This window comes from Hordeum vulgare, chromosome 7H (genome assembly GCF_904849725.1).
Source record: "Hordeum vulgare subsp. vulgare chromosome 7H, MorexV3_pseudomolecules_assembly, whole genome shotgun sequence".
NCBI classification, from domain to species: domain Eukaryota; kingdom Viridiplantae; phylum Streptophyta; class Magnoliopsida; order Poales; family Poaceae; genus Hordeum; species Hordeum vulgare.
In genome coordinates, this window is record NC_058524.1 from 329,567,243 (window position 1) to 329,576,010 (window position 8,768).

Consider the following 8,768-nt stretch of genomic DNA (forward strand, 5'->3'; position numbering starts at 1 on the left):
GTCAAGAACAACGACAATGATGAGAACTACCAGAGTACCGACAACAACAACAACAACGATGACAACAATGACAACAACAACAACATTAACCACCACCACCACCACCACCACCACAAAAACAACAACAACAACAAGAACAACAACAACGATGACGACGACGACGACAACAATGACAACGACGACAACAATGAGAACAATGACAATAACGACAACTACGATAACAACAACAACAACAACAACAACATCGACATCAACAACAATTACAAAAGAGACACCAATGAAAACAACAAAAAAACAACGACGATGACAATGCCGACAATAATAACAACAACGACGAGATCAATAACAACAAAACGACAATGACGACGACGACGAAGATGATGATGACGACAATGACGAGGACAACGAAGACGGCGACGACAACAACAACAACAACAACAAGAGCAACAACAACAACAACGCAGATAAGAGCGACAACATCATAGGAACGACAACAACAACAACAACAACAACAACAACAACATCATCAACAACAACAAAAACAACGTCAACAACAACAACAACAACAAGAACAACCAAAACAACAACAACAACAACAAGAGCAGGAACAACAACAATGTAACATCCCAATTTTGCTAATTGGGAATGTTTTACATTGTAGCTAAGCATCTATGCATATTGATTGAAATAAATTTAGCACTTGAATTCTTTCGTCTTTTGATTTGCTTTTCCATCTTTTTCCTCCACGAGAAATGCCCGGGGAAATAGTCTCTCGCACGGAAGAGAGAGAGCGGAGGAAAATGACCCTCCAAAGTGCGGGCAATTTCTGAATTATTGGAGCCAAGAAATCTAAAGATCATTTGCAAAAATACTTGCAAAAAGAAAATATAGCATTTTGAGGAATTTCCGAAAAAAAACATTTTTTTAAAGTTTCTGTTTTTGCTTTGGAAAAATGTTATTCGGGTAGAGGATATTTTTCTGATTTTTTTGGTATATAATACTCTATATTAAATATTTGATTTATTTCCTTTTATTTCACTTTTGTTTTTCTGTTTCGGAAAAGATTTAAAATAGGCAAGTCTTTTTTTAGAAGCCACCGCCCCGAGCGCTTAATAGCTGTGGGCCGCTACCCCCACAGCCCAGGGACCGAATCCCTTAGATGTCAGCCGCCCTTCCTTTCCCAGCCGCCTCCTCCCACGGCCAGGCGGGGCCCACTGGCCGACCCCCTCTCTCCCCGCGGTCGTCTCCCTCCTCTCCTTCCTAGTTTCTGCCCGACCCAGAGCCGAGCTTCCCTGGAACTCGGGATCCTCTCGGATCCCTCTACTCCTTCCTTCCCCGACCCCTCTCCGGCCTATAAGTAGCCCCTAGCCCGGCCACACCCCGTTACCACCCCGCCCACGTCAAGCCGCCGCCCACCCGAGTCCCCTGCCGCAGCCCCACCGGAGCCGAGCTCCTCCACCTCGGCCACCCCCTGGAGCAGCCCCCCGAGCCCTCCCTCACTCCGCCCGACGCCTCCCCTCGCCGGAGGACAGCCGCCGCCGCCTCCCCGTCCCTCCACCGCCCCCGGAGCCCCTCCCCTCGCCGGCGACCCTCCCCTCGCCGGAGTTGCCTCCCACTGCCACGGTGAGACTCCCTCCTCTTTTTTTTCTTTCTTTTCTTCGTTGCCGTTAGATCTGGATTTTACGGTGTAGATTAGATTAGGATACCTCTTCGGTTTAGATTAGAAAACCGCACTGGTCTTTTTTTCACTTAACAAGGTTAACCAGTAGTTTTGTTAACCCTCGGCCGTTTGGTCCTAACATTAGCAACAAACACCCCCGCAGCCTATCACAGCGCGCCACGTATACCCCCTGTTAGTTAGCTAGTTAGCTTCTTTTTTTTCTGTCTAATTGCAAAAACAGAAAAGTTTCTGTTTTGGTTTGGCCATAACTTTTGATCCCGAAGTCCAATGATATTGATTCTTGTTCCAGTAGACTCCAAATTTTCTTTAGTTTTTAAAAACATATAATGTTTTACGTTTGAAATTTTCAAATATAAGTTAGATCAGATTTAGTTTAAACCTTGTTTTGCCTATTCCAGGAATTTAAAAAATGATTTTGAGTTGATTCTTGTTGCTACTGCTTCCTAGTGATTAAATCTTACTGTGGTAGAAGTTTCAAAAATTTTAAAGTATTTTTACTGGTGTTTTCAACAGAAACAAGTTTCTGCCTTAGTAACGCGTGTTGAACTCTTTTACTTAGGTTTTAGCAAATCCTTACTTGTGATGTTATTTTTACTTGTTGCTTGATTGTAGTGCTTATGGTGTGTTTTGTGTTTGTATTGGTAGATCATCCGGAGTGCGAAGCGTGTTACTTAGAAGCGCTCGATCAAGACAACTATCATCAAGGAAAGTCACTTTGATCATACTATCACCTATGTTTTATGCATCGTAGTTCCACCATCCTATGCCCAATTACATGTTGCTTAGGTACTTGGAAATTTTAGTATAGACTGTAGTATCATGTGGTAGGCACACAACAACCCTGATACATGCCCCCGGGACGACAATTTCTTAATGCTATGCTTGAGGAGACGGGTTTTCGATTGAGTGTATATCACGAGTGATGCGAGGTTGATTAAATAATCAAGACCGGTTAAGACAAGATTTCCAAGACCTCCGACGCAACGCAACTTTGGGTGAAGGACGGTTGATCGGCTCCCTGGGGAACCCAGTGGATGCCCGGGATGCTGGGGGCGGCCATGACATCCTGCGGAAAGCTTCACCCAGGCTCGAAGAGACGGACAGAGATTTCAAGACTCAAGGCTTACCTGCACAGCCACAAGTCATTATGGGCTCTGGCTTGGTTGGACAACGCGGCGACTCTGGACAGGCGGTGCTATCAAATGTAGAAGAATGGTAGGAATGGATGGGCACTGTTGGGGATATTGCCTGCGATTATGACCCGCCAAATATGGGCCGGGTCACTGTTAAGGCGATTCATCCTTTAAGGCTAGTTGGGCCTCTGTCCGGGCGGCTTGAAGTCGCAGGATGGTTATGATTTGTAGAAGGACTCTGGGTTCGACAAGGCGGCGACTTAGAGACCGCGGTGGTCACGATTTGTAAAAAGGAGGGGACTCTAGTAAACCCTAAGGCTTCGACCTATATATAAAGGCGAGTCTGGAGGGGGATAGACAGGTTAGAAATCATCGAGTGCTAGGTTACAGCGAGTTACGCTTTCCTTGTAATCGAATCCACATCAATACACAACAAGCAGGACGTATGCCATTACCTCTTCTCGAGGGGCCGAACCTGGGTAAATCACCGTGTCTCTCCCGCTTAACCCCCTTGAGTCGCCACCAAGGTGCGATGGCTCCAGTACTAAGTCCTTTCACGAGGACATCTGCCGTGAAAAAACCACGACAATTGGCGCCCACCGTGGGGCCTGCGCACGGTGGAGTTGAGTTCTCAAAGGGAGCCCTACCAGGATCTGGGAGTTATGCGGCGGCGCTCATGACTTGGAGCCAAAGCGGCATAGCCTACATCGACAACAGGCGATGGGGACCTGAAGCAAATTCTCTCGAATCAGGCTACAGGGTCCCCTTCGGCAAGATCAACGTCTTCGTCGGCATGAACGGGTCACCCGTTCCTGAGCCGGACACCTCCTCCGACATCATCGAGCCGGCCAGGTACGTTCGCCCAGTCATAACCCGGAATCTGACCCGCCCGTTCTTTGTGGGCTTCACACAGGGATCGGAGGAACCAGAGCGCGCAGCGGCTCAGGAGGTCACCCCCGTCAACTCTGACGACGAGTCATCCATGGGCGAGTCCAATTCCATCCAGTCCCTCCACGGAGACGGTCTTGAGGGCTTGTCACTGGCCATGGATCCGGAAATCCACGATCGAACCCGCCGCCAGATCGCCATCTACATGGCTGGGGCGACTCAACCCGCACCGAACCCCGCCGGAGGCGATGGAACCGGCGGGACGTCCAGAAGTGCGTCAGCAGTCCTAGTGGACCTAGCGGCAGAAATCACAAGGCTAATGTCAACCCCCCTCACGCCGGAGAACCAAGGAGAGATAAATGCGGAGATAGCGAAACTGAGGGAGGCGGTGGCAAAGGCCCATCAGGATGCTGAGATGGAGTCCGCCAGGATGGAAACTCGACAGGCCCAGATTACGGCCGAAAGGATGCGGCTCAACACCGACAATTGGCGGCTCGAAAGACAGCAGCGCGCATCCGACGCCGTCCATCAGCGGAGGCACCAAGGACGCCTACCCCACGATCTCAATCCAACTCGCCTGTTCGACACTCCCCAGACGCCCAGGATGGGCCGCCCTCCTAACCCGCCGATTCAGCCAACTGAGGGTCAAACCCCTCGGTTCCGCACCCCCCGAGGCCACTTCTCCAACCCGGTGGATAACGTGCTCGCCGCAACTCGCCATCTGGAGTCTCTCCTGATCCACGGCAACACCCCAGCTGAGATCGAAGAAAGGAACGCCATCGAGATGTTGAAAACAGCGGTGGTACAAAACGCCCAATTCTCACACAGCCCCGAGCGACTGCACTCCACCCCCCAGGCGAGCTATACCAGGGGTTGGCCGGAGGATCAGCCGGCCGTAAACAGCGCACCACGACACCACCCGCAGGACAACCCGCCCGAGCGGGACCCGCCGGGCAGAGGTCCACCCAACACCCAGGAGGCTCAGACTCCTCCCGTGGCGACCGGAGGGCGAGTCGGGGTGCCCTGCTTGTCCCTGGCCCTTAGAAACGAAAGAATGCCCAAGGATTTCAAAGGACCAAGAAAGGTGCCAAATTACACACCGGATCTCGAACCGACATCTTGGATCGAGGGCTATGAGATCGCCATGGACATGCTCGACGTAAACGAGGCGGTTTGCGCCAAATATTTCACCATGATGCTCGAGGGATCGGCACGCACTTGGTTGAAAAATTTACCCCCAAACTCTATCCAGTCCTGGGCCGAGTTAAAGGAGCGTTTTATCAAGAACTTCCGAGGAACCTGCAAACGACCGACGACAATCGTCGACTTCCAACACTGCGTTCAACGCCCGGATGAGTCGGCGCATCATTGGTCGCGGCGAGTCGCGGAAATTATCCATTCATCGGATGGCATCACGGCGGCGCAAGCCGTGCTTATCCTCGAGCACAACTGCCACTACGAACCGTTGGTCCAGAAGCTGGGGCGACTTAAACGGAAAGTTCAGGATATGGGCGAGCTGATGGATACCCTCACTAGGTACGCCGAAGCCGACGATACCAAGGATCCCGGCGAGGACGGCAAGGGTAGCTCGCCCAAGAAGGGCGATTCAACGAATAAGCATGCCCGCCTCCAGGGCCGCAACCGCCATAACCAGGGGACCAACGGCAAACGTAGGCCGCATGAGGAGCCCTCGGATCTGGTTGCCAACACTAACGCCAACGACGGCAATAAGAAGAATCGAGGCTTCAGTGGGAAAAGACCGCGCAACTACGAAGAACTGCTCAAAGGCCCTTGCCCCCACCACGCCACGGCCGATGTCCCGACGAGTCACTCCTGGGAGAACTCCTTCGTGATGTGGGAGTTTCGGGCCGAGGCAATCAAGAAGAGCCAGAACGAAGACCCGAACCGTCGCCAAGACCAACTCGCCGCGCCCAACCAAAGGCATAACCCCTTCGGCGGTTTTCCCGAACAGGAGGCTCAGGGGGGCCGCAGCCAGGCGGCGGCCAGTACCCGGTGCACCACCACCGGCGGTACAACCCGCCGGGAGTCTTCCAGCAGCAACCCCCGCAGGGGGCTCCGCAGAACCAGGATGACCATGGGGGCTTCCGCAACAATCCTAAACAGCTAAGTAATGGGCAATATCATGTTTTCACCACTAATGCTTGCAGGCGTGATAAAAAGGTAAGTCACCGGGCGTATAGCGTAATTGAGCCGGCAGTTCCCAGATATCTCCACTGGTCCGAACAGACCATAACATGGAGCAGAGAGGATCACCCGCCGAGGATAGACAACCCGGGCGACCTGGCCTTGGTCGTGGCACCCCAAGTGGCGGGTTACACTCTATCGAAAGTACTGATGGATGGCGGCGGCAGCATTAATATCCTATACTTCGACACCTTCCGGAGGATGAATCTATTAGAGAAAGACTTGATGCCTTCAACCACAGTTTTCCACGGCATCGTCCCGGGCAAATCCGCTTATCCGATTGGCCGAGTCAAGCTCTCAGTAGCGTTTGGAACTGCACAAAACTACAGGTCGGAGTCTCTGGTCTTCGAGGTGGTCAAATTAAAAAGCCCGTACTATGCGCTGTTTGGACGACCGGCTTACGCTCGCTTCATGGCCCGCGCATGCTACGTCTACCTCAAGCTCAAAATGCCTGGCCCTAAAGGGCCTATCACGGTCGACGGAGATAGAAGGATTGCAAAAGAGTGTGAGGAAGGAGACGCACCCTACGCGGAAGTCGCCTGCGCGGCGGAGGAACTCAAAAACCACCGGGCCAATGTTGACCCGGCGGACATGACACCACTCAAAAAACCAACTACAGACTCCGAGTCGCCCCTCAAGTTCAAACCAACGGATGGCACGAAGACAGTCGACTTCGTCCCTGGCGATTCATCCAAGCAGTTTACCATTGGGACGGGTCTGGACCCCAAATAGGAAAGCGCGCTCATCGAATTCATCCGTGAGAATCGGGACATCTTCGCATGGAAACCCTCTGACATACCGGGTGTACCGAGAGAATTCGCTGAGCACCATCTTAATATTGACCCAAAATGCAAACCTGTTCAGCAGTACCTCCGCCGGTTTAATGAGGAGCGACGGAAGGCGATTGGAGAGGAAGTCGCCCGTCTTTTAGCCGCCGGGTTCATCGTGGAAGTCTTTCACCCCAAATGGCTAGCTAACCCGGTGTTAGTACTCAAGAAGAATGGCACCTTCCGTATGTGCATTGACTATACGGACCTCAACAGAGCTTGCCCCAAGGATCCTTTCGCTCTTCCCCGCATCGACCAAATCATTGACTCGGTGGCGGGATGCAAACGATTGTGCTTTTTGGACGCTTACTCAGGTTATCATCAGATCAAAATGGCTGTGGAAGATCAAGAAAAGACTGCTTTTATAACTCCCTTCGGGGCCTTTTGCTATGTGTCCATGCCGTTCGGGCTCAAGAGCGCAGGGGCGACTTACCAACGCTGCATCCAGAATTGTCTCCACAGCCAAATTGGCCGCAACGTCCATGCTTATGTTGACGACATTGTTATCAAGACCCGCCGGGAGGAGACACTTCTGGAAGACCTTAAGGAAACCTTTGATAATTTACGGGTATATCACATGAAGCTAAATCCTACCAAGTGCGTTTTCGGCGTACCTGCGGGAAAACTACTGGGTTTCTTGGTATTGGAGCACGGCATCGACGCTAACCCGGACAAAATTGAAGCAGTTGCCTCCCTCGGCAAGCCGACGAACGTTAACCAAGTCCAGCGATTGGCGGGTCGCATCGCGGCTCTCAGTCGTTTCGTAAGCCGCCTCGGAGAAAAGGCGATTCCGCTCTATCAATTGTTGAGGAAGTCTGACCGGTTCGTGTGGATAGAGGAGGCCGACGAGGAACTTCAGGCCTTGAAACGTCAGCTGGTTAACCCGCCGGTCCTGGCGGCCCCGACTGAAAAGGAGCCCATGCTCCTGTACATCGCCGCGAATTCCAAAGCGGTCAGCGTGGCCGTGGTCGTCGAAAGAAAAGAGGAAGGAAAGGAATACCCGGTACAACGCCCGGTGTACTTTATCAGTGAGGTGTTAACTCTCTCCAAACAACGGTACCCCCATTGGCAAAAACTGGTCTACGGAGTGTTCATGGCGAGTCGGAAGCTTAAACATTATTTTCAAGAACACCCAATCACCATGGTCAGTTCCGCGCCCCTCGGCGACGTCATCCAAAACTGCGAGGCAACAGGGCGAATCGCCAAATGGGCGATAGAACTTGGATCACATCACATTCAGTATACCCCCCGCACGGCCATCAAGTCCCAGGCGCTGGTTGATTTCGTCAATGATTGGACGGAGCTTCAGGCTCCGGAAGATCGCCCCGACCTTACCTATTGGACTATTTATTTTGATGGATCCAGGCAGTTGGAGGGCTCGGGGGCTGGTGTGGTGTTGATATCCCCCAAGGAGATAAGTTCTGCTACGTCCTCCGGCTCATGTTCCCTTGTACAAATAATGCGGCAGAGTATGAAGCTCTGCTCCACGGTTTGCGACTAGCAAAAGAGATGAACCTAACCCGAGTCAGATGTTTTGGGGACTAAGATCTGGTGGCGCAACAGGTTTCGGGCACCTGGGATTCTCGAGATCCTATGATGGCGGCTTACAGACGAGCCGTATCTGACGTGGCGGGCTATTTTCATGGATACCAGGTTGATCATGTTGATCGACGACTCAATGAAGCAGCTGATGCCCTCTTTCGACTCGGCTCACAGAGAAAACCGGTCCCCCCTAATGTCTTCTTGGATATCTTGCATAAACCATCCGTGACTGTACCAACGGAGGAGGAATTGGCGATTCCAGATCCCGAGTCTCAGCTTGTGGCGGCTCTCCATATCGCTCCGGATTGGGCTCTTCCTTATCTAGCTTACCATGCCCGTGGCGAGTTACCCACTGACGAAGTCTTAGCTCGCCAGATTGTTCGGCGTAGCAAGTCCATGGTCATCATTAATGGCGAGCTATATAAACGAAGTGCTTCAGGGGTCTTTCAGCGGTGCGTCTCCTCCGAGGAAGGATGCACGATCCTTAATGAC